Source organism: Dromaius novaehollandiae, chromosome 3, assembly GCF_036370855.1.
Source record: "Dromaius novaehollandiae isolate bDroNov1 chromosome 3, bDroNov1.hap1, whole genome shotgun sequence".
Taxonomy (NCBI): domain Eukaryota; kingdom Metazoa; phylum Chordata; class Aves; order Casuariiformes; family Dromaiidae; genus Dromaius; species Dromaius novaehollandiae.
Window position 1 is genome coordinate 101,395,518 of NC_088100.1, and position 25,880 is coordinate 101,421,397.

Below are 25,880 nucleotides of genomic sequence, written 5' to 3' on the forward strand. Positions count from 1 at the left end.
TTTAAAAAAACATACACATACACACAAAAGCCCTTCTACAAAAGAAGATTCTGCAAATTCTGGAGCTAACAATGAAGGCTGTAATTCCTTCTTCCCCAATCTCATAGTGAAGCAGATTGGGGTGTCAGCTTGGAAAGGAAAGCCTTAGTACTGCCAAAATTCAAGACAGAAATATTCCTGTGTTTCCCTTACTATTTTACCTTACTATTCCCTTCTGTTGAAGGAAGCACAGATCCAGGCAATACTTTTTATTTCTTCTTCTTTATTCCTTTGGCTCTTTGTTCTTAAGCTTTTACCTGTGCATTCAGGGATGTCAGAGGTATGTTTCATAGCTAGTAGTGAAAGCTTATGACTGTTGAGGGAAAAGGCAAAGAAGCAGGAGGGCAGACATTGTTGAGGGCATCCGGGGCAGCAGGAAATATCGGTTCAGGGAACAGGGTGGACATACTGGTGTTTCACTTTGCCAGGAATAACCAATTGCGCTTCTCAGGCTGCAAGCCTTTGCTGGGTGCTAGCTTGGGCATCTCCACAGGACTGGGTTTTGGGCAGTGCCGGCAGGCCACATTAGGGGCCATATGTGAGCAGCCTGAGGACTCTCTGCGGGATCCCAGATCTCCCGCTCAGCCTAGGGGAACTTTAGAGAGAGCAGAAAAGAAACATATTTGCACAGCAGGGAGGAGGAGAGAAAGATGAGGAGCATGGCACTAAAGAAGGAAGAAAATCTGATCAGGAAAAAGAAAAGTTGGCAGCAGGGAAAGCCAAGTCCAAGTACTAGTCTGTGGGCTGTGCAAATTATCTATGCAATTAAGATAATAGCTTCCAGGGCAGATACTGTGGAAGGCGTCCCATAAGATTCCAAGAGAAATCTTTAAAAAATCCAGCTATAGAGGAGAAAAAGAAAATGATACATAGACGAAAGATCCCATTTTGTATTCTTTAACAAACCATGCTCAAACATACATGATTTTTTTTTGTGTCTTTGGTATTTCTTTTTCGTCTTCTAATAATCAGTTTCCTGACAACTTTTTTTTTTGTCGTTTTTGGCTCTGTGTGTATAAATCATCATGGCTGGCACCTTCGTGTTGACCTCATCTGCACTAAGAAGTCTCATGCAAAGTAGTTTATGATATGGTGGCAATGTCTTAACCATATTTTACATGAATGCTCATTTATCATTGTTTGTAAAGGTGCTAGTGCACGATTGCTGGAGACAAGTACAAATTACCCTGTTGGAAGGACACCTAGTGAGATTTATGTTGTATTGTTGCCTGTTCTTCCAGTAGGAAGTTCTCTTTACTGCTACAAGTATGACCTCTCTGTTGAGCAATATACTACACGGCCAGACATATGGAGTCTCGTCTTTGTGTCTTCATGGTGCAATACAAAAATATGCTACAATACCTGACATAACTCCAACTGAACCAGCTCCAGAACTAGGAACAGTTTAGCTGCATCAGCACAGTGGTATGCCCAGGCTAATTAAAATAGGGCAGAGGCTGCACTGATACAGTTATGTTGCTCCTGAAACCGAGATAATATCTCAGCACAGGGCTGCACTGTGCAGTATAGCTATACCCTTTAAAGACTGATGAGAGATATTTAGATACATCAGTTAAGATTCAGAAATGAGCACCCATGTAATAGTTTTTATCTTACCTACCTGTTTTAAATATTGGCACAAAACTTAATGATTTCCAGTCTTTCTTCCCAGGTTTTCCCCTAAGCTCCAAGAGCTGCTGAAGAGAAACAAAACCCCACAACCCAGAACCTCTCAAAGAGCGAGCTCAGAAAGGTCCTCAGCCAGTTCTTGTAAAAATTTTGAATAGAAATTGTCCAGGCCTCCCACTAAGATAAAACACTTTTGCTTGTTTATTGTTGTTCAGAATGTGACCATTTTTTCAAATTTGACCATTTATTCCAATAAATCCATAAAATGACTAGTATTCCTTTTGCTCATAATATGGTTTAAAAACCTCTTCTCACTGTCCTTAACCCTACTGTCCTTAATTTTTTCTTTTTTCTTCCCTTTTCAACTTTTTACAATACGTGGCTTCCAAAGTGTATTTTTATCAGGAACTTCCTTTTTTCTTCCATTTGCTATATTTAGAATTTCAAGGCTGATTTCTGCAGTTTCTGTAGTACTGCCTCTGTTTGAATCGTCCAGCTTTGAGAATTTTACCCATTTTTTTCTCTTTGATGGTCATTGCTTGCCAGTTATTTTCCACCTTCCACCATATAGAGAGTAGTCTCATAGTCTTCATGTCCTAGATGCAAACTCTCAGGCCTCCCAGCTCATTTCTTGATAGCCAACTCTTTTTTTCACAAAAGTGAGGCAAGTGATGTTTCCTGAACATGTCTGGTCAAGACCCCCTCAATTTCTCAGTTAATCATCTCATGCAGTGCTGGTCCTCTCCTGTGTACCAGACTCTGCTCTCTCAGCAGAACCATCAGGAACTGGCTTCAGGAAAAAAACATCAGAGGTCAAAAGTACTGTTACTGGCCATTGTATGACTGCATATGGAAAGCACTTAAAACAGCCTTTCAGCCTTGCAAATCAAAATAGCTGCAGAACTTTCCTATTTGCTACATCTGCTGAGAAGCAAAGAGGAGCAGGTCTAATCAGAGGTTATGTGGTCTCACTCTGTATCCTCCCACAGACAGTGGCCAATAGTAGATGCTGGGGAAGAGCTTAAGCATTTCCCTAGAGTATCTCCTCCACCTCCAGCAATTTGTGGCTTCGAGTCTTCCAGATCTAGAAGTTGTGTTTTTGTTTGTAACAGCCCCCAAATGATTTTCTTTTATATGTTAATCCACCCACTTTTTGAAACGATGTAAATTTTTAACATCTGCAGTGTCCTGTGAAAAGGAGTTCCACAGCTTAACAATGCACTGTGTGAAAAACTTATGTATAGAAGAGCTGAAAATTTACCAGTCAGTTCACTTTATCAGAGGCTTCCCACCTGAGCTTCAGTGTTTCACTAAAATGCAGACAAGCAAATAGAGAAAAAGCAGTGTCAAGTGTATGGATCTGCAAGTTAAACCAAACTAGAAGCACATAAAAATATAGATGCCTGTTCATGAAGCCTTGAAGCCTAATTACTGACATTTTATAAAGAATTGAAGAACTTGTCTTAGGGTGGCATTAGGAAAGACAATGGGTGAAAGGAGAGCAGGAGCTGCTGGAGACAACTGGATGGTATGCAGGGCAGAGTAATCCAGACCTTCAGCTACTGCAGAACCTGTTGAGTTAATGAGTGGTTTGGTTCAAACATTTAATGAGACACCAGAGTGTCTATCCACAGTATTTGATATTTCTAACAAATCTAATTAGCTGTAATTCTCAAGTGACAGTTGCCATTAAAGCCTGTCAGGAGGTATCTAGGAAAATCTCAAAACCAAAAACAACCCTCTCCCAGCCACTCTGAATTTGTCAGTCTGTAACACGTCCTTTCCACTTATCTGGGCTCAGTAAAGAAACAACCAAAAGCTTTCAGATTTGCTTTTTGCAACGCACTAATAGTGAAGATTCACTGGTGTTAAGACTTGCACATTTCAAAGAAATACATTTATTTCTGGAAGCTGACTTAATCATGCACATTTTCTCTTGAAGTTTAACCTCCTCATAGTTCCTGCCAACAGAAATGATGCCCTCTGCACTGCCCAACACAACGCTCTCTGGGCAGCTCCACAGGCCTTCCACCAAGTAGCAAGTCAGAGAGGTACTGCGCACATCTAGCACGGAAACACGGTTGGAAAAGCTGCCATCTGGAAGTGGATACTTTACAGGCCAAACAAGTAGGAAGTGTACTTAATAAGTTACTGGTTTAGTTTATTCATCTTCAGCTGCTCCCTTCACAAGCAAAAATTGTGCAAGTGGGATATAACACCATAATGTGGGATGAAGGAAGAGAAACACCTTTCTAACTCAGCTGGAGAATGAATCTCATAATCATTAGCTGATTTAATGGGAGCAGTTGTGTAATTGCCTAATCCAGGAGCCCCACAGATCTGCAACTGTGTTAAAAGGCAGCTAGTCAGGACTCCCGGGCCATGCCTTGTTTGAATGTGTATTTGCATACTTTCAAATTTTTAAAATTACGTCTGCCTGTACTTTAACTTTCTTGATAAGCTTTAGACAGTGACACCCTGTGCATGAGAAGATGGGGGTAGAAAGGCACCCTTTCCCTCTCTTCTCTATGTCAGACCCAATCCTGAACATCATCCGCACCCATGGGAGTAGAAAAAGCTAGTGCAGTGCTGGAGACATGCTCTCAAAGCTTGTCAGCTGATGAAATGCAGGATGGTCAGCGTGCAGTATTAATCCTCAGATGATTCCATCTATACAAAACCTCCTGGAATAAGCCTTCAGGCAGTTACATAAAACAGTTTTCCCAGGGAAAAACAGGCAAATGTGCAGCTTAATGAGAAGGAACTTCCTGTTGTTGTACTCTGGCAGTGACCATGAGGCTTGATTTGCCTCACCTCCACCACCAGTCCAGGAGAGAGCCATTGTTTTACCTGCTCTATATCTATACCCTTAATCGTTCCCTTATTTCTTCTTGTTTTTAAGGGATAAGATGGTCCTTTCCACCTAATTTACTCAACTACTCATGTTCTCATCATTCATTTCTTTACACATGAAACAAAATTAAGCATTTTAATCTTTTCTTGTATGGAAGGCCCACAGGTCTGTAAAAATTCTCATTGCCCTGGTCTGCACATTTTCCTTTTGTGTCCTTTGTTTAGGTTAAATATACTTCTTAAATAACAAAACAAACCAGGACAAAATAGTAACATCTCCTGTCATTCATAAGAATTCTTGTGGTTGGTTCCAAGAAATAGGTAGTTTTTCCTTGCCTTTATTTCCTTTTTCACTTTTTTCTTCACCTTTTTTTTTTTCAAAAATAAACTGGGTTTGTTTTTTGTTTTGGCGATTCTTTTTTTTGGGGGGGGGTGCTCAAACCTGATGTAATGTTTCTGATGCAGATCTTTATTTAGAGGAAAAAAAAAAAAAAAGAAAAGACTGTCCAAGAATGGCTTTATGGATATATTTGACCAGCTCTGCACAAAAGCCACTGCCAAAAGCAAGTTGTACTGTGTAGGTCAGTAATCACACCAGTGCTCCAGTATGTTTAAATTGCGCTGCAGATGACTGGTAAAAATAAATGAGCTAGACATAAAAGAACAGGGTGAGTGAAAGAGCAGGCAAGAGAGAGATGTCCTCAAATAGATTATACGGGTCAAGTCATGCAAGTGCTTCTATTACTGCTGATTAATTCTGTCAGCTGTTATGTTAATGTGTTGCATGGCATGAGCGTGCACAGAGCAAAAGTACAAGGAAGCTGAGACTATTCTCTAAATAAGGATGTGGCCCAGACAGTTTGAAATGGTGTGTGTGTCTGTGCCTAGCAGAGTGATGATGGATGATAACAGGATGAGAACGAAATCTCTATTGCTGTTCTTTTGCAATACAGATATATCTTTTTCCAGACGCACGGAATTAGAGACAAATTTTGTATTGCCAACCCCAAGCCTTCGAAAATCTTGGTACAGTCTGACATCATGTATTTTTAAAAATAAGAACTGCAGATTCTGGTTTGGGTTGTCCCTTATTTTCTGGATTGATAGCATTTCATTTTCAAACTTTCCCCTTCTAATTCCATAAGGGCTAGAAATGCTCTTAAAAAAAACCGAAAGCCAAAACCTTGCTGGTATGCCAAGAGCTGAGATCTTAGGAAAATTACCAAATATGTGAACTTGTGATAACATTATGCAAGCTAGCAAGAGTGCTAATCTTTCTGTGTGATCAGACTGTGCTTTTCAGAGTGGGAAGTACAGTGCAAAATGGAAGGATGCACACAAGCTTTCACATGCTTTAATTAGTGAAGATTCAGCATTCAGGAAAAGGGCATCTGAAAGACGTTCGGAGGCGATTGCAACATGAGCCTGGTATTTAAACTAGGAAGGTCTTTCAGAGACGCTGAGGACTATAAAAAGGGTAGGTAAAGCCACACATAGGCTGCTGGAGGCAGAGGCCGGTGCCAGGATGAGACAAATGCATAGGGGCTGCGGTGTGACAGCTTGCCGGGGCGGCCCCTTGCAGGTTGTGCTGGGTGGGCAGCGGGCTCGCCGCTGGTGCCGCTCGGCTTCCTGGAGAGCAGGGCTGCCGGGGCACCGCCGCGCGTGAGCCTGAGTCCTTATGGCACCGCTGCGTTCGCCTGAGGCTGTCACCCACTGCCCTTGTCACATTTGTCCTCCCCTCCTGTCACCAAAAACAAGGCGTACGCATTACTGCAGCAAGTGGAGTTCTTCCACTACTGCAAACTTACGTTTTTTTCCTGAAGGGAGCACTCTGTCCCATCACCAGTCTGCCAGTGCTAAGACAGCACAGGCTCCCTGGCCTTCCCACGGCAGATGACCGCACTGCAGCGGTCTACGCAGACTTCCCAGCTCAGCAGAGTGACGGGGATTTTAAGTACTGCAGGGTGCTGAAGAAGTTAAGCCTAGGGAGACCTAGGATACAGAGGAAAACAGGCCCAGCTGCCAGGGAGCAGCAGCCCCTGAGGCAAACCAGGAGGGGAGAGCCAGCTTCCGCTAGGGCAAGGTGAGGGGTTGTTTTTTGGGACGGGGAGGAGGAGGAGAGCGCTCTGCCTACTGCTTGCACAGCCTCCTGCCGGGGTGCTGTGAGGGGGCGAGGGGAAGGGGCCGCGGGGTAGGTATCGGAGCAGGGCTGCGGTGCGGGGCGGTGGGCTCCGGGATGGGTGCACCGCCGGCCCCTCTGCTCTGCCTACGCCTGCCCTGGTCCCGCTCCGGCCACTGCAGTTCCGCCGACGTCCCTGGGTGCAGGCTGCCAGGGGCCACGGCAGCACCCCACGCGCAGCTACCCACGGCAGCGCCAGTTCCTGCAGCAGCAGCTGCTGGGACCCTACTTGCAGCAGGATGCTGGGCTGGGGACCTCCCAAAGTCCCTTCCGACCTGAATTAGCCTCTGATCCTACAACCTACAGTGTTCATCCTAACATATGCAACTAATATAATAATAATCTCAAAGAATCGTGAAAACTGGGAAGTTAGATATTTAATGTCTTTTTGTATCAAAGCTTTCACCTTCAGTTTCCTCTGGACTTGCATTCTGTGATTCCTGCACTGGGAGACACTGTAGCTACTTGATATAAATACATTTGTGGCATAAACTCAATCTGCCACATGAAAATCCTTTGAGAGGTTAACTTGTATAAATGTCCTTGAGCAATAAAAAAGCCTCTCTGAGGAGTGGGGGAGTGGATGGGGAAAGAATGGGTAGAAAACAGCTTCAGATGGTGACTTGAAGAAGAATTTGTGTTCCTCAAAGCGTGTTCATTTCTTCCAAATGTGCCACGTGGTCTAATAAAAGAAAGTGTCTTGCCTTGCTTATATCCATAGTGATAACCATCTGTTAAAGACAGCTACTACTGCGATGAATAATATAATATTGAGAGTGTCTGCTCTGAGAGTACCTTGTTGCTGCAGAAGAATTCTCTCTTGATTTTAGCAGAGGCTCATGGATTTGCTAGGGAAACCTAATGCTGGCTCAGGGCTTGCTTCTGTTTCAATTGCTATTTGCATTGCTATTTGCTTAATAAAAGATGCCCCATGTCCAGCACGCTGCATTTCAGCCCAGAGCAAATACTTCTGGTCAAGTGGTGCAGGATGGAAATTTTGACAGTCTCAACTCTAACCAGTACCACTGTGTGCTGCTGTAATGAGCAACAGACAATGTAAATGTCAAGTCACCAGAATCTGTTTTTGTCAACATTAGTGCTATTTAACAGGCAAACTTTTTCTCTTCCCCTGCGGCTATTAGGAAATTGTCTATTTTTTTTCCTTACTGCTAAAATAGGGGAATGGCTGTAGACCAAAAAGGAATAATACTATTTAAATACTGATTGCACTAAGCTATCCCTGCAGGAAAAAAAAAAGAATATACAGCAGAAAATGCAGATGCTGCAAAAGCTTCCTTCTTTATGAATTTCTCTGAGATAATGTATGTTGTTGCTTAGTCTCGAAACAGAATTGTGCCTTGGATGTCGACAGTTTTGATGCCTGATGTTTTGTTGATAAATTTATTCTCCATGAATTTGTTAAAGCTTATTAGCATAGTTTTATTGTACCTTTGTCCTTCTCATAAAAACACTGGGGAGGATTGCATTTGAGTGGCAGGAAATGAAAAGTTGGCTGGAGGGGAGGAAGATAGAGAATGAAATGCTGAGAACATGGCCAGAAGTTTGAATGCTGACAAAAATGGGAAGTAACATATGTGCTGGCAGGCACTTGAAGAATTAACTTACCAGTTTTCAGTGCTGCTAGAAGGAGTTTTAATTTTTCTAGAAACGGGAGCCATAATTTCTGAACAGATTGTGGGGGGAGGTGGCTCCACATCGGCGGACGAGGAGCACATGGATCTCGCAGAGACAGTACGAAGAGAAGAGGTGAAGAAATGCTGGTGTGAGCAGTTGCATCACACAAGGAAGATACTGGTGGTTTATCAAGAGACTGAGTAAAGGAAATTACTTAGAGGAGGAAGATGGTCTTCTTACCTTCCTCAATCTTACCTCCTCTTTCTGTGTTTGACATTTCTCTAACCTCACTTTAGCTAACTTTCTGCCTTTTTACATCCAGTGAAAGGGAAGCGAGAAGGCCAAGGAAGAGAGCAAACCATACCCAGATTCTGGAGAAAGATAACCTGCAACCATTTCCTCCATGCTTGATGTCCTCTGGCCCTGATCCTTTCTAGAAAAGGAATAACCGTGAACTCTGCCACTGATACCAAGGACTGGGCACTGAAAAGTCTCACATCATTAGTTTTATCTGTGCATGCACATCCTGACTTCACCTGCTTTTGCCAGAAGGTTGTGGTAGATATCTAAAACTGAAAGGAAGTCGAAAGGCATTTTGTTTGTTTAAAAAAGAAAAAAAATACCTTACCACCGATCATTTTCGTAACTAAAAATTGAATGACTGAATGGTCTGAATATGTGACCCAGGGACAGCATGAAAACTCTTTTTAACAGATGCCACAATCTCTCTGGGTACTTGATATCCTTCCTGTGGCAGGCTACACTAGTTTTTATTATGCCTCCTTTGTAGCCCCATATATAAGGCAACCAGGCTCAGCTAACCTCAGATCTCACACTGTTATGTGTAGAAGAAAAGCATTGAAATACGATCTGCCAAAAAAGCCCCACACCCTCGCTCTGGAAATTCATTTCAGAATATGGGCTGTGAGACCTGCCAGGGAAAGAATAACAGAAGCAGAAGGGAAAACGCATGTTTTAAACTGACAGCTTGTATGTTTTATTCTTGATGCAAAAAGACAAATTACTACGCGAGTGAGTATGTAGTGGAATGTGATTAATTCTAAATCCAGTGTACTCACCTTCTCCACAGCAAGCGCTTGTGCAGAACTATTCTCTGTGCGTATCTGCCTTTTCCTGGAAAAATAGCTGTTGCCCTGTCAGAAAGCCAGTATAGGCGATACAGGCACAGGTTTTTTTTACCTATTTACCTACTTGTTTAGAATCTCTGAGATATAAAATTTGAATTTGTAATGAGACAGCCACAAAAGCACCTAGAAAGCATTTGGGACCACATGCAGCAAAACCCTCTCTTTTTTTACACAGCTTCAGAAATGACAAGCCTAGCTCTACTGTGCAGTTTAATTAGCTTATAAATGAGTCCAGTGGCTCTGACACTTTGTCCTCCTAAGGAAAGATTCTTTCAAGTTGATCTAAATGAAATGTGTTTTAGCATGCAAAGGAAAATAACATTTTGGGACCAGCTAAGGAAAATCGTGATAGACAATGCTTCCTCCACTAATGTAATGGATTTCAGTGAATGCGCATTTTAGATGCATAGTCATGTAACAAAGTATAGTTTAGCTCACCAGCTATCAGAAAATAATAGGAAAATAATATAAATAATAATAAATAATAATAATAGGAAAATAATAGGAAAGAGGCTAAGGCAGGCTTTGTAAAGAGTATTTTCAGATGCTGGTGGGTGCTGTTATTTACAGCTATTGCATTTTCCTTTGTTCTGGTGTTTTCACAAAGGTTCCATTTGTGGGAACAGCCATTAGCAGAATGATTCCTTAAACACACAACTAATATTATTTTACCGGAAAATCAGTTTGTTTTGCACGATATTGCAGAACAATGCCATACAAGTTCTTCTCTGGAAAAATTTTCTCTGACATCCACGGGTTGCTTAGATGAGTGAAAACTGAAACCTAAACTGCATAAAGCAAGAGAGAACGTCCAGAAAGAAGCCCAGTTTTCTCCTTCAGCATGATGACTTTGGTGTTGCTTAACCCTTTACCAGTAAACCAATAGCGCTGTTTTTGAACAGGAGTTTGCAGGGAAAACCCCGGGTGCTGCAAGAAGTTACACGAGTCAGTAGGTGGCATATTTTCCTCTGAGTCAGTCCTAAATCACACCTACGCAGTTTTGCGGGAGTGCTGGGAGCACTGCCTTTCGACCAAGGCTTACACAAGGTCTGACTGCTTCTGATGGTTCGGGTCCGGAGCCTGACTCACCGCTAGTGCTCAGGGACACTTTTGCCACCACGGCTGGGTCCACCCACCTCACCGTGCAGCGCGCGTGGTCGCGGGCAGCGGGGCTGGGAGGCACTAACCTACTGCCCTAGCGAGACATTTCCCTGGTGCTAATTCTGACACCCTGGCAAGAGGTCTGATTCACCCGTTGTGGCTTTGCCTGTAAAAAGATTTGGATGGAGCTGTAAATTACAGTTCTGTGATCACCTTATTTGCCTATAGTGCCTTCCAACTTCCCTTTCAATAGCATAGGACTATGCCTTTCTCGCCCACTCTAGATTATTATTATGCAGTGCTGAACTGGCTTTTAAACAAACAATTGCCAGGCAAGAACTTCCCTCTGTTATTTTGCTGAATCCTTGCCGTTTCCTTGCGTATTAGCAGAGGCAAAGACGTTTCAGCCACAGCTGAAAGAAACCTTCTAAGATTCACGGTTGCCACTGAGCTTTTGACATTATCTTGAAATAATTCCCCTGTTTTTGAATCTGTGGCTGCATATGTTTCAGAACGAGAATTTGATAAAACTTCTAGATTTCTAGATTGACCCCAACCAAGAATCTAAATATTTAGGATTTGTGATTACAGTTTTGATTTTCTCTAGTCATAATGCTCCAGAGAATAGATCTTTATCGTGATTTAAACAATAATATGATATGTGCTTGGAAACAGAATAGTATAGGCAAAAAAAAGTCTGCTTTCTGCATGTGCCACACAAATAAACAGGTTGGCCAGGAGCTATAGTCTAATTCATGGTAATAAAAATGAAAGTTATGAATTAGAAATATGGACTGGGCCATGTTTCAGATGGTAAGACTTCAAGAGGAGCAAACTGACTATGCTTGAATTCAGGGTTTTACTCAACATTTTAACATTTCAAAAATGGAGTATATTATTTTTGAATTCTGATGGAACCAACTTTTCCTTCTTGTTTGTTGCTATTAAATAAGGTAAATTTAAATTTAATTAATTTTTATCAGGCTGACTAGCATCTAGACTAGCAACAACCTTCTTCAAAATAATTATTGCAAGAAACAACCTTCTTCAAAATAATTATTGAAAAGTGCATACCTTTGAATGTTTTCATGGTACAGGCCATATCAGAGGCCTAAAATGCAGAATTGATGCTATTTTTATAAATAAAAAGGAATATTATTGTTATTGTTCAATAATGAAAACTACTAAGATAAGGATATCTGCATTGCCAGGAAATGTTCATTCAGTGTTAGTGTTCCAGTTATGATGGTCCAAAGATGTAAGAAAGGCATGGTTTATAGAGAGGGAAATATAAATGAAAGATTTTCAGAAGATGTTCAGCTCACTAAGGCCAGAGTCTTTTTCCTATAATAACACCAGATCTAATAACATCTATTGCTTCTCCTTACAGACCTTGTTTCAACTACTGTGTAATCGCTGCCATCTAAATACCACATTCTCTGTTCTATTGTCATATCCATTTGAGGATGTAATCGTTGTTAAAAATGGAGCTAAATTATCCTGAAAAAGCAGGAAAAATACATATAGGTTTCAGATCACCCGCAGTTTTTTCAGACTGATCTTGGCAGAGGCATGTGTTGTTGAAGTACTTAATGCCAGAAGTGCAGGTACATCTAAATTTTGTCAAGGTGCCATGGAAGAATCAGTAAGGTAAGATACTGAAATCAGTACCACCCAGAAAGAGCTAGAGCTTCCCATCTTATCTACCAAGGCACAGGGAGTTCTCCACCCTGTAGATCTCTGTGGGCATGCAAGTCGCCTCCGGCTGAGGACAATCAACCTGGGTAGTAGTCCTGGAGGAGAAAGAAGAATTCCCCATTGATTCCCATTTTAGACTAGCAAAAAATGGGACAGTAGTGCCTAAGATGATTGCACTTTTTAATGTTCTGACAAGTTGGGCTCAGATCTACCCATTTATATGTCATTTTAAGCCTTGGTCAGAAGCAGGTTTCATTCCTCTTATGTAAGCTTGGGCTTCAGCGGTCATTGCACCTTGCTCACCTCTTGGGATCAGCCTGGACGGGTGAGCTTTACCGCAGGTGTTATCCTGGCTGTGATCCCCCTTCCCTCTCTGCCACTCCGCTCTTACTGCAGTGACGCTGTCAGCTTGGCCATCGCTCGTGGAGGTTTCTCTCTGCCTCCCTGCAGGGAGGTTACAGCAGTGAGCGGGGCAGAGCCCATGGCTCAGACCTGGGCTTCAACAGCATGAGTGGAGTCTGTGCTTTTTTTCATAGAAGGAGAAGCTAAGGAAAACTCAGATGGCCAAGACAAAGGCCTGCAAGACAGACGAAATGGCGTATTTAAATCAGCCACAGAGGGTTTGGTCAGTGTGCTCCTCGAGGTGGAAACAGTGGGAGAAGGAGGGGGCGCTGGCATGCTTAGTCAGAAGATATTTCCCTTAAAGGGGTGAAGTACAGAGCTGACCATAAACAGACAGGAGAAAGTACTGAAGTGAAAGAGCTGTGGAGAGACTTCTGCCAATGAGGTTAAAGTCTCGTAAGAGTCAAAAGTCTTCATCATTATCCATGAGGAAAGTCCCTCGGTGGAGTCTCTAAAGACCAGACAGGCAACCCACAGGAAATCTGCAGATAAAGGGAGATATTTGACCTAAGTTGTTTGCTTAAACTCTTCCTTTTTTAAAAAGGGAAATTCTGGACAAATCAATGCCCGGGAATATCTCTTCAGAGAGGAAAAGCTGAGGCAGCAGCCATACATTTAGCAGAGATCAGCTGTACCCATATCACCATGGATGTACACCAAAGTGAATCAGCCTCCTTATGGATAATTTCCAGATTACCCATAAAGCTGTTTAATGTACTTAAAGCATTTGGGGCTGCAAAGGATCCCTACTTACATACAGCAAATGCACACATCCATACCACGTAAGAGAAACTGGTGACCATGTGACTGATCATCAGCCATCTGACTGAATTAAAATCTATTACTGAGGGTTGAATTGAACTTTGTTACAATGCTCCTAGGTGCGGAAGTCTACAGACTGGCTTTAGGTGCTTTGGGGGGGGCTGTGAATCAGACTGAAGCTTGTGTAACTGTGGTAAGTGATCACTTCTATTGCCCACCTTCCCTCTTCTTGATGACTTGAGAGAAAAGTTTCTGAACAGTCCCCTAAGGTTTTATTTTGGAGGACAGTGTGTGCTGATATCACTCTGTTACCACAGAGGAAATCCACTTGATACTGACTCATAACTGCTGCTGCAAATCTATTTCAGAAACCTGCCATCACTAGACAGGGTTTTAAAGAAGTAGCAGTAATCAATTTGCTGAGTGTTTAAGCCTGAGAGATTCTTGTGGTCAATGTGATCTTAGGGGAGCTGATATTTCCAAGATGTCATTGCTGGAATGCTCCAGCTGCATTTTTAACCGTTAGTGGGTCAGAAGCCCTATGTTTTCCTGTTCCTCATTAAGTGGCTTTCACATGCGACTTGGTAACCAAGGTGCTACAGAGCACTCTGGCTTAAAGTTCCAGCAGAGCTTTAAGCATGTATTTAAGTGCTCTGTTGGATCAGGTAATGTCCAATAATCCTTTGGAGAATCAAATTTAAACTACCCCGAGGTTCTCAGATAATAAACAGCAATTCAGCAAAGTTAAGATATTCATTGTGTCTGCATTTTAACAAGACTTTGGGCAGTTGCTATGCAGGAGTGCACTCACGCATCCTCAAAATACCACTGGTTGGGGTGTCAGACCCTGAACAATCATGTCACTGATCCAAAAATGTTCTTTGTGTAAAAAAAATGTAAACTTTCTGTACACTCTCAGTTCCTGGAATAGGGTTATAAAGAATCACAGGAAGAACAGGTTGCATTTGCAACCCACCTCTCCAAGGGAAGGTGCTTGGTCTTGGTTTTGAGAAGTTTTAAATCATTACAGATCTACAGAAATTAGATAATACCTTATAGAATTGAGAAATATTCTTATCATTTAATTGCATCTTGAACTCTTCCTTAGAAATCTGAAGCAGGAATATGGAAGTGCTGTGAAATGTCATAAAATGGCTTGTAATTTAAAAACAAAACCAGATACTTTCTTGCACTAGTTCTTCTTACAGCTTTTTTCCTTAAGCAATGCTAGTGTCCTAGAATCATTTCTCCCATTTTTTGGTTAGTAAGAAAGGCAGCCTTGTTTGAATGACTATTCATTTAAGGCTTATCAACAAATTGTATATTTAGAAAGTGAACTTGAATGTAATTAAAGGAGCAAATACCAAAATGAATTAGTTAAATTGAATTAAACTATCCTGTGGACACTGTTAAATAAACCACAACGGCCATCAGTGATTATTCCCTTTGGAAGACAAAAAGCATCTATGTGGGAGCTTAATTTAGTCTAACCAATCCACTTTAAAAATTAATAAGCATTAACTTTCCCAGGTGTCCTGGTTTATACAAGCCCACAGCTCTTTTAGAGGTTAGCCTTAACTTAAATAACGTTGGGACATTTTTCTTGCAGTGACTATTAAGCTAATTGGGCTGATACTTGGCTTCTCTCTAAAATTGGTGAGAATTTTCCCCCTAAAAAGCTTACTTAAGAAAGAGGGAAAATGAGATAGATTTGAACCAGGTTTAAACTAGGCGAGTCTACCCATGTGGATCAACAGAGCATCCTGGTGGCATGCAGTCCTCTGCAAGCACTGCCTCGAAGAGCAAGGACAGAACGGGCATCTCCTCTTCTGCAGCCTACAGATGAAGAAGCAGATGAGGAAATTGCCCAGAGCTCATCTCTTTTTCCTTTCTGTGAAGGATCCTCCCCTGGATCACCTGTTTCCTCCCTTATTTTATTAGGAGCCGCTCTTTTCAAAAGCTCTTTAGCCTTCCCAAAATAAGGATTTTGCTTATAATTTCAGAGAGTGCTTGTTCTAAACTCTGACATGGGGAAAATAAATTCCTAATGTCAAGTGTAATGGTTCAGGACTAGAAAGGCAGTAGGAGTTATTCTTCGGGAAGGATTTCCTGAAGCAGCATGCTTCAAGGGAGAATTTGAGGTGAGCAAGGAAGAAGGGGAGCAGATTTTAACCCTTGTATACTGAAAGGCTAATTCAAACAGATTTACTTTTTCCTCCCCTGCTGTGGAGGGATCAGCATACCCTTTTTAGTTGAAGGAGACTCCTCTGCAGTGGGAAAGCTCTTACAGTATTCGGATCAAGCCCAGTCCTTTCCAACAAGGACAAAGCCTATTTCCCAGTTATAGATAGACATTGCAAAATGTAAGCATTGCTGGGATTTTTTTTACATCCAAAGTAGAATTTTGAAAGCCATCCTACCTATGATCGGTAGCATTCAGAGTGGGGAGGAGTGGGTGCAGAGTTCTCTGAGCAGCCGATGAAGAGTGGAGGTCGAGTCATAAAGGCTACTGCGACCTTCCAAAAATGAGTTTGAGCAATCTGTGAGACATCACAGAAGAATGAAAGGGAGTTTCAGAATAGCCTCACTTTAAATAAAAACATACTTTGGCAACGCTACATCAAATGAAAACTGACGTGCTTGACCATCATATTGACACATCCATCAAACCACTCAACAGACTGCAAATATCCATCCAGATCCTGTGCCAAAAGTGGGGGCAGCCAACCAGATGTGGAACAGACTGCTGCTAAGCCTGTTTGCTTCTGCAACAGGGGTGGAGAGGAGTTGTTTGCTAGGCCTAGCGGGGCTGAGATCTGTTGGGACTGCCTCAGATACTGTCAGCACTGGAGATATTAGCATCTTTTCTCCTTCTGAGACATTTCAGGAGGAGGTCTTTTCCTGTCTCTTTATGGTTGGTGACTTGGCTGATGGAATGCGCCACACGGAGAGCGTTGAAGTGGGAGCACAAAAAATTTTCGCATGGGGAGTGGCACACTAGAACGTATCAGTTGCAAGTATTTAATATTATAAAAAAGTTAGAAATTAAGCATGTGTTTGCTGCATGTGAGTGTTCCACCACATTCCTTGATCAGATGCCTGTGCCTCAGGGAACTGGGTTCCTAGTGAGATTTTGCATGATATCAATTCAAAATACACTTCCGTAAAAGCCACTTCAGGTTTGTTTTAACTGGTGAGTATTTGTGCCAATAAACTTGCTTACTAAGATATTGCCAGCAAGAAAAAACAATAGCTAGTTCTGCCCTGAAGAGCCTAAAAATCTGCTACACATATATTTATACAATGCCTGCGTGCAGGTGCCAAGACATAGCTCAGGGCCCACAAGTTCCACCAGCACAGGAATAATAGAACTGATTACTGTAAACACGCTGCAAACAAATGTGCTTACAAATCCTGGGGGAAACATGACAAAGGCCCCATTATTAACAATGGTTTCTAAATGTGGGAGGAAAGGCAGCAAGGGCTGGGGACTAAGCACTGTGATGCAGCTCCCCAGGTATCCAGCAAGCACTAGGAATGTGTTATTAATCATTGTTTGCACTTGTTCAGCTCTTAGTAATGATGAAATGCTACAAGAAATTTTTCAACGGTTCAGTTACAGTAAAATAGAGGCTAGTGTCAAAACAAAGGGACTGTCAAGAAGTAACAGTTTCTTCAGAACACAGTGATATAACCTGCCTAAGTCTTGGGCAACCGATGATCCGTAACACAACATCTAGCCCTGTGAACAATACATAAATCAAGTTAGAGCTCTGGGGAAGCTGTACCATCAGCCAAGTAGTCAGGCTACTGTAACGACGGCCTTTTCTTTACTTCCAGGAAATATATGAGTTGAACCATGGTAGGTTAGTTACTTTCCCTCTAAATTGCTTACAAGAAAATAGGGCAGGGCTGAAAAGTAAAAGGAATGCAAGCAGGCCCGGGAGAAAGGAAAAAAGAACTCAAATTGCTGATTCTGATGGGAAAAGCAACCATTTTGAAAAACAATGATTTTATGATTGTTAACAGAAATGTGAATAGTGCCCTGTAAATATTAGGAAGCAGTGAAACAAGACTCTGGTGCCAGAACAGAGAGTCATTAAAATACATTATTTTTAAAGAATCAGAAATATATGTCTTGCTACACATTTAAGGAAAGGGAAATTTGAACAAAATAGTAAAAACAACATTGGAGAATTGTTATTTGTGAACTGAAGACTCACTCCTGAGCCACTGAACAGTGGCACAAGAGACGCATGACACATGGCTTTATGGTCAGAGAAAGTGGAGTGAGATTCTGGTCTGACTTCGGAAAGCTCACCTGTCACAAATTTCCCGTGTGATGCTGAGTGAAACATGTGCTTTCTTTATGTCTCATTGTCTCGTCCTGAGCTTCTTGTCTACTTATACTGAAAACTCTGCTGGCATGATCGGTACCTTTCTGTGTAGTTCTTGTTAACCTCTTCCTTAAATTTATTGAGCTGCTGCTTGGCATCATTTGGCCTTGGTTACTTTTAAAAGCTCATAGTAACAGAGAATATCTCAATGGAAATGCAAGAAGAAAGCTTTCAGGGCCAAATCTGCTGCTCTGCCTTGACCTCTTCTGCGCAAAGAATTGCTTTGCCCTGTCTCAGCCAGCAGCGACCTTACACACATTAGCTGCACAGTCCCAGAACAAAATGGGATTTACTCATCCTATTGCAGGTACCAGGCCAAATCAAGAGCCAGCACGGAGACAGCAATGCTAACGGTAACTAATTGTAAACATGATGCTGTTCTCTGATGGGCCTCCAGATTTGCACTCTGGGATGAACTTGGCCATGGGGAGCTCCCTCACACGCCCGATTCTCCCTCTCTGCTGTAGGTCACACGTCGCTGACCCTCATCGTGGATGAAGAGCCAGCCCAGTCCTCTCCAGAGGAGCTGGTTTTTACAGCTTACCCAGTGCCAGTCACCTCGCTGGGCTGCTGCTCTTTCACCCTCAGGAAGTGCTGCTCTAGGTAACCAAATACCACATTGATTTCAAAGTCTGATTCTTGGTGATTCACAGAAGAATAAAAGGTTGCCCAAACCCTGCATATATGTCTGCCTAAGGTCTGGAAACAAGGAGACAAAAACTACCCTTTCAGAAAGCTACGGGCTTTCCTCTGGTGCTTAACATCACAGGCTCAGCTCAGAGATTGCCGCTATGGCAGAACCCAACTTATTTATTTGCTTGCACTGTATTAGAGAGGGACAGCTTAAGGTGTAGATTTAATGGCGAAAAGAAGTGAAGTTCTGCTGTATTACTGTTCTCCTCCTGTACTCTGTTCTCTGCCAAAAAGCTGTCATACGTGATGACTGTTTGAAGGATTATGAGAAAAACATTTTTAAATGAGGAAATGCTACTTGCTCATACATGGTTTGTCTGTATGGGGAAGTGGGGGCTGACTTTTTAGTTACAAATGAGTTTGCTGCTCACCTCCTGAGTTTTAGTGGCAGTTAGATGCCAAATATCACACTTCTCTCTACTGCCAAAGTGCCTTATCTACACCCTTTGTATTTTAAAAATAGGACCCTGGGCTCCTGTGCGCCATTTAGAATTACTTTGCAAAAGATAAAAATGGCACACAAAAACTGTTTCTGCCTTTTGCAAAGCAATTCTTGCTTTTTTTTTGCTTGAATCCTCAGGCATATGTTCCCTTTTGTCTCTCCCCACTCCTTTCCCAAGCACAGGACCCACACCATTAACTGTCTATTTTGCAATTGCATTTTTCTTCCTCTTAGATTATTCTTATTTCTTGTATCAAAAAATTCTTATCTGTCATACCAAAAGATTCCTTTAGCTGCTCTCCAGTCTTTCAGTCTCATCTCAGTGGGCATATTTGCATAAATCTTACTGTGGTGCTGTAGGAATCTTTACAAAGCAATTGGATTGCAGAGGACAGACGATTAGTTTCAAAATTCATAACAGATTTTGCATTTCAGTGCAAATACTCCACCTATATCATTCACAAAGCAACATTTTCAATACAGTAAACAGCTACGCTAAGGAAAATTAAGTCTTTAGAAAATGGGTTGTTTACTTTTGTAATAACGTCATGCTGTATTAGATTAAAAAGGAAAACACAAGGTATGTGTTGGTGCATGTACTAAATATATATATTTACATGAACTTCTAAATGTTCTTTCAAGTAAGTATAACATGATCTTTCAAAAAAATTGCCACTAAAATAAAAAATGTGAAGTATTGATCATAAGAAGTATATTAAACATTATAACAAACTTGAGAGGAAAAATAGTGCAAAATAAAGATATCCAAGAAATATAAAAATATAAGAAATAAACTATTTCTACATTGCAAAATGAACAAAAGCACTCTCTTTTTCTTTGTTTTTATTGTCTACTGTTCCATCATAAATTGTAAGTGGTAAAATGCAATGTCTGTAATGCCCCCAATAATTAGATCATCATATAATATCCAGTAGAGAGTATTCAGCCATCTTCTTTGGTCTGTCTTTTTCTGAGTACAGGATAACAACAACCACGAGGCAACTGTTTTCGTTGCAGATTATAGTCATGTTTGGAAGCAGAGGAGGTCAGAACCCCCAACCCTTTTTTTTTCCTGTTGAAACTTCCCAAGGGAAATCTCTTTCAAAAAAATTCAAGTAAAAGAAAAACAGAGTTTTTTTATAGCACTTAAAATGTTTTGTTATGAAATGACAATGTCCAAACATACATCCATTTTTTAAATGTAAAAACAAAACAAAACATCTGTTTTGACTTAGTGCCATTGAATTCTGGCATTTGGCAATTTAAAGATTTCAACTTCTGGATTCATATGCTTTTTAGAAAAACAGGCTCCTCCTTTTCCTCCCCCCACCCTGAAACCTCAAATCTGGAAAATATTTAAAGCAGCATGTAAATGTTCTCTTTTTCCTCTTATTCCCTCCCACCTCCATTTTCCTGCTGTTTTCTAACCATTTCCAGTTGTCAGGAAGATGTGCTAATAGAGGAGAATGGAAAGAAAAATCACTATTTAAAACAAAAAGCAAAAGAATATACAGGTGTCCATGCTGTTTGTCTGTGAGAAAGATCTTCACTGATCTTTGTATGTCCTCTAGAGATACAGATTTTTTTTAAAAAAGTGCTTCAAGCCATGTGTTTCTCTCTCTTGTGCATGTTGGTCAAAATGCATCTCTAGACTGATTCTTTCTGTACCTGGAGCTAAACTGAGGAAGCTTTACTGTTGTTGAAGGGGACCGTGCGGTATGGTAACTAAATCTGTGGAATGAGATCCTTCCACTTTAAATAGGAATACTAATATTTCTCTTCCTTTGTAAAGTGCTTTGAGATTCATGGAAGAAACAGAGCTGTCGAGCACGGTTGCATGACATGTTTGCTTTGCAATTATTGATGCTTACAGCACAAAGAGAATTTTATGCTCTTGTAATAAGGTACAAAGAAAGAATGAGTACAAAAACATTTTTTTTTAAGGAGGACTGTTTCTGAAGAGTCCCATCACTGTTCCTCATACACCCGTTGTTAACCTGTCTGCTTCCTTCTGATAAGACAATTCCACTTGAAACTATGTGTTTTTTTGGGATGGTCCAGAGTCCTCAATAATCAGCAGTGGTCAACTGGTAAGTAATTTAGGGTTGAAACATTCTACCTCCTCCCTCCTGGACTGAGTTTGTTCACCTGAAGTATTTTTGTTTGCTTTGCCTAAAGAAAAGCACTGCTGGATGTTGTAATGGGCACAGGCGCATGCGCAGATACGAAGGCGACAGCAGCCTTTGTGCATTTCTAACACCACTGGAATAACCCAGACTGAGAGCGTGGGGGTCAGAGCCCAAGCTGGTGTCCATGTCAGGCCAGCTTCTGAAACTGTCTGACAAGTCTTTTAAAATAAGAGGTTGGTCAAAATGCAGGAAGGGAGTAAGTAAAAGATAACTTTTCCCATGACCATCTCATCTCATAAATGACCGATTACAGCTTTATGAGTAAGTAGTTTTGATTCTTCTTAGCCTTCTGGCTATCTTCTTACCCTGTCTAAAACAAGATACCTCTTGCCAGTTACTTAGGCTGATACCAGGGCTCGTAAGCCATGCTTTGTGTTGCATGGACAATTGCTCCTACCTTCCTTTCAGGTTTGCAGTCTCTACATCCCCAGGAAAGTCTGTTTTGAGTAACACTGAAGATTGGAGGGCTGGCAGGTCAATGGGAAGCAATGACACTCACTGTGCTTTCTGCAGCACTTGAAGGAAATCGTGTGTCTTTTGGCTTTCTAAGAAACTGCCAATGTCTTCTTCCAGGATAGAGCTCACTTTTGTTAACAGCAAAATAGTAAATCAAACTCTGTGTTGCCCTAAACATTTCCTACTGTGCAAAGAGCTTGGAGGGTTAGTCTCGTCCTTAGTTAGCTGGTCAATGCCATGTGGGTCTTCCTATCACACATAACTAATTAAAAAGAGCAGAATCCCATATGCTCTTTGGGAAAGCAATTTAGTATTAATATTCCTAGGCCGTTTGTTTTCCTCGAACTGTGCTTTGGGATATTCATCACATGTTTTGCCTCAAAACAAAAGATATGCTCCTGTGTGGCAGATTCTATTAGCAATGAACTTTTCTTGACGGGGCTGTAAGGGCTGGATGGAGGATGGCATCGACTGCAGTTTTCCTTCCTCAAGTTGGACAGGAGCTTTCTTTTCTTCCAGCATAACTGAGATAATCCTGATTTCTGTTCTGGCCTGTGCTAGTGACCAGCAGGACAATCTGGTACCTCGTGACTGGCAAGCTGCAGGGAGGCATTAATCATGTTTGCTTTGTTTTTCACAGGTCCGTAGGGATGGCAGTGAGGAAAACATGTGACGGGGCTTACTGTGATAGATCTAAACTCCCTTCAATCAGGCTTTTGTTTGTTTGTTTTACTATTGTGCAGACTTCGTGGTTGGTTTCCACTGGAGTGGTGTTTAGAAGTTAATTGTTTTCTATTCAAAGCCACTTTATTGTGCTGCGAATGTGTCTATTATATTCAAAGATCATGCCATTCATAAGCTGTCTAAGACAGACTGGCATACTAAAGGATATCCTGTTCCAGGGAAGTTTGTATTTTACAGTTCAGTTCAATGAGCCAAGCTTCAACCCTTGTTATATGAATATTCATAATGGTACTGACTGCAAATGCACACAGGGGAAAACATCCGCACTAATGACTGTTCTATACGTCACGCTGTGGAAATAATGACATGTCTCTAAGTTAGTGGCAAGAAGTAACGACTTATTGGCTGTAACTTTCCTTTGAAAATTAAAATGCTGCCTGATGGTGGTTGACACCAGTATAGTGTCAGCCTATTTCTTTGCCATTTAATACTTCCTAAATATAAATTTTCCAGAAATAGAAATTAGATTCAAACTGTTGCTTGCCCTCTGTCTTTTGAGACTCCACTGAAACCAACACAGTCCCAGGGAAAGTTGGAGGGCAGGAGTTTGCCAGCATGGCCTGTCTTGAAATACCACTCGTTGCTGCTGGTGAGCATCAGTAAAGGCTGCAGCTGAACTAGCTCTGTGTTTGATATAAGTGCTACAGTAGACTAGGACAAGTTATTCCAGAAAGAGCGGTTAAAACATGCTCCTGTGGGTTTAATGGCTGCATGGTGTAATCCAGCCCTTGGCAAATCTGCTGTCCTACCAGTATTTTTCCAGCTGGCAGTTCTTATATAGATCTGTTCCAGCTCTGAACAGAGGTGAACAAAGACTGAAAATATTATATTGCATGTATATCTCTAAATCTGAAAAGGTAATTCTGCTGGATTAATAGTTAGCTTGACGCAGAAAAAGGTAGAACATTTTTCTGTAATGTTCTAGTTGACAGTGAAACACATGTGGCAGAACCATTCTGTGGAGTTAATGTTCTTTTCAAGCCCATTATATTTGACAGAAATTGCAAAAAAATATTTCTAATGTTAGATTGCAAAATACAGACTTAAATATTTAGCACGCCAAAAATCTTGCTACAGTCAGATACACGCCAACTGTGGAAATGAAATGACTGACGCATGATATAAGGGCCATGGTATATGTGTTCAACTAACAGACAATTGTTTATGGCTGTGTCCATAGCATTTAAGTCTGCTTTGCAAAAGCTAGAAGCAGGTATTGAAGATGCAGACAGCCTGTATTTTCTATTCTTAAGACCTTTTAAGATTGAGTGCTTGGAAATCTTGAACAGCTGAGGCCTGGAATATCAGGTATGCCTCTTCTATGTCACTGCTGCATTTGAAAATATTAGCTACCAGGCTGTGTGAGAGGCTGGTTTTTTTATGTCCAGACATAATGTAATTTTCTCATTACAGTTTAATCTGTGTGTGTGTACTAGAACTTTATAAACTGACTTGTTTCTGATCAAATTGCAACCTATTTTTTGTTTGTTGAAATATAAAAGATCATAGTGTAATCCGAAGTAATTTTAAAAAGTTTGCAGAGCTCGTTGCAAACAACTACTGAGCCACTACTGCAATGAAGCAACTAAAAGTTGAATTATCACTAAAATAAAATCAAAGCAATCAACAAATTTCAATGAAGCTGCTGGATACCTTTGTTTCAATAGCACCCATTTTTAAGCTTCAATCCAGCGTACATTCATGTTTTATTTGCTACCATTATTAGCTTTGCATCACTCACTGAATGGAACTGCTCCTAGTGGTAAAACTAAGCACTTGTGTAGGTGCCTGCAGGATCAAAGTCAAAAATTTGAGATTATATATTTGGTTTAAACAAAAGCTGAGTGAATAAACTGTAACAACTTGGGAAGTTAATTTTCTTCCTGTGGCTTGTAAGCAAGAGCACAGGTATTTCGCAGTTCTTGGTTACTAATCGTTGCTGTCAGTTTGGAGAAGCTGGCTGGTCTGCCAGGACGCTGTTAAACCTGGAGGGTGTGATGTATATGGGGCTGCCCTCACAGCCCTCCCTGGGCCGGTGGCCTGGATAAGGCCACCTGCTCCGCTCAGGATGCGAGTGCACAGCGTGTGCAGGGCACCACGGCACAAAACTGCCCGGAGGGCACTTGCCCACAACTGGGCATGTCAAAGATCGTGACCCTTAGCGCCCAAGTGATGGGGTTAAAGAGGAGGACGAGCATCTGCAGATTGAATGGTACACAGGGAACTGCAAGGAGACTTTGGGAATAAAGAAGGAGTCAGCTTGAAAAGAAGTCTAAAAGAAGCATGAAAATTTGTTGGTGGGTGAGACCTTGAAGAGCAAACAGCAGCTACCACAACCCAGCTAGAAGGGTATTTTAGAAATTTGCAAGTGTTTGTTAACATTTCTTAAGTGTCTAATATCAGGGTCTATCTTCTGATTTACTGATATTGATGCCGAATGTACAGTTCAGTGACTGCTGGTTAAGTACATATCATTAATAATTCTATAAACCACTTTGACCCTGATTTGGTTCAAACTATTTGAACTGATTAGTTTTTCCCTGCAACAAGATTTACTTGTTTCTGATCACCAAATGCATTGTATGGTTTGCATTTGATTGAAAAAGGAAAACTCTTAATCGCTTACCTCGTGTTGTACTTCTCATATCAATTTTTAAATTCATTTTTTATAGTAATTACTTAAATTTATGATCAAAGCCTGACCACTCTCAGATAAAAAAGGCCAAGAAATAAAACTAACTTTTTCCTCCCAAAATATATGGCTGCATTCTCTTACTCTTCACAAGCAAAAACTATTCAGTAAGGAACAGTGTGGTAGATAACCAAAGTGAGAAACAAACATCATAGATTTTCTCATGAATTAAAAAAATCCTCAAGGTTTATTAGTGAGATTTTAAAAATGAACACTGACTTTAAAGATCTGTGCAGTAAATCTTTACAAAGTCCTGTGACTTCATTATTGGTGCCTTCTAGAATATACATAAAATCACTTTTGAAAAGAATTTGTGAGGTTTTGTGAATGTCAGTGATGAAGATCCTTGCTATTCCTGCATTCTTCTCAAATAATATTTTACATCAACAATATCTGAACAGAAAGGATGCAGGAAATTAATAAAACTCTATTAAAAACTTTTCAGGGTACATTACTTAAGCTGTGAATCAGATGACGAACTTGTCTAAACAGATTAATTTCAACAGAACATATTTTGTACAAAGTCATTATGATTTACACACACCGTACAACAGCCAAAGTACTTTTGTTCTTTGAAAGGCTCTATTAGAAGTAAAAATCTGTAGAGACAAGTTGGTAACTAGCCTGATTAGTGCCCAGGGTATTGCAAGCACTGCTGGCTGCTGTTAGTGACCTTTGAATTGCACCAGTTTCCATGTTCACTGGTGAAGCACATAGCCTCTCCTCAAAACATCTTGTTTGAAAGGAGAAAGTGCTTGCTTTCTTCTTCTTTTGATGGAGCCTCGGATGATTCAAACTCCAGACATTTTAAGAAAATAAAA

The 25,880-nt window shown here is 41.1% G+C and overlaps 1 long non-coding RNA gene across 1 annotated transcript; it reads left to right on the plus strand.

The window, feature by feature from the left end:
• Positions 1-5,821: 5,821 nt before the first annotated feature.
• Positions 5,822-11,745, plus strand: LOC135327929 (uncharacterized). The gene is made up of 2 exons (XR_010388559.1): positions 5,822-5,998; positions 8,658-11,745. It is a non-coding gene; the product is annotated as an uncharacterized LOC135327929 (long non-coding RNA).
• The last annotated feature ends 14,135 nt before the right edge of the window (positions 11,746-25,880 follow it).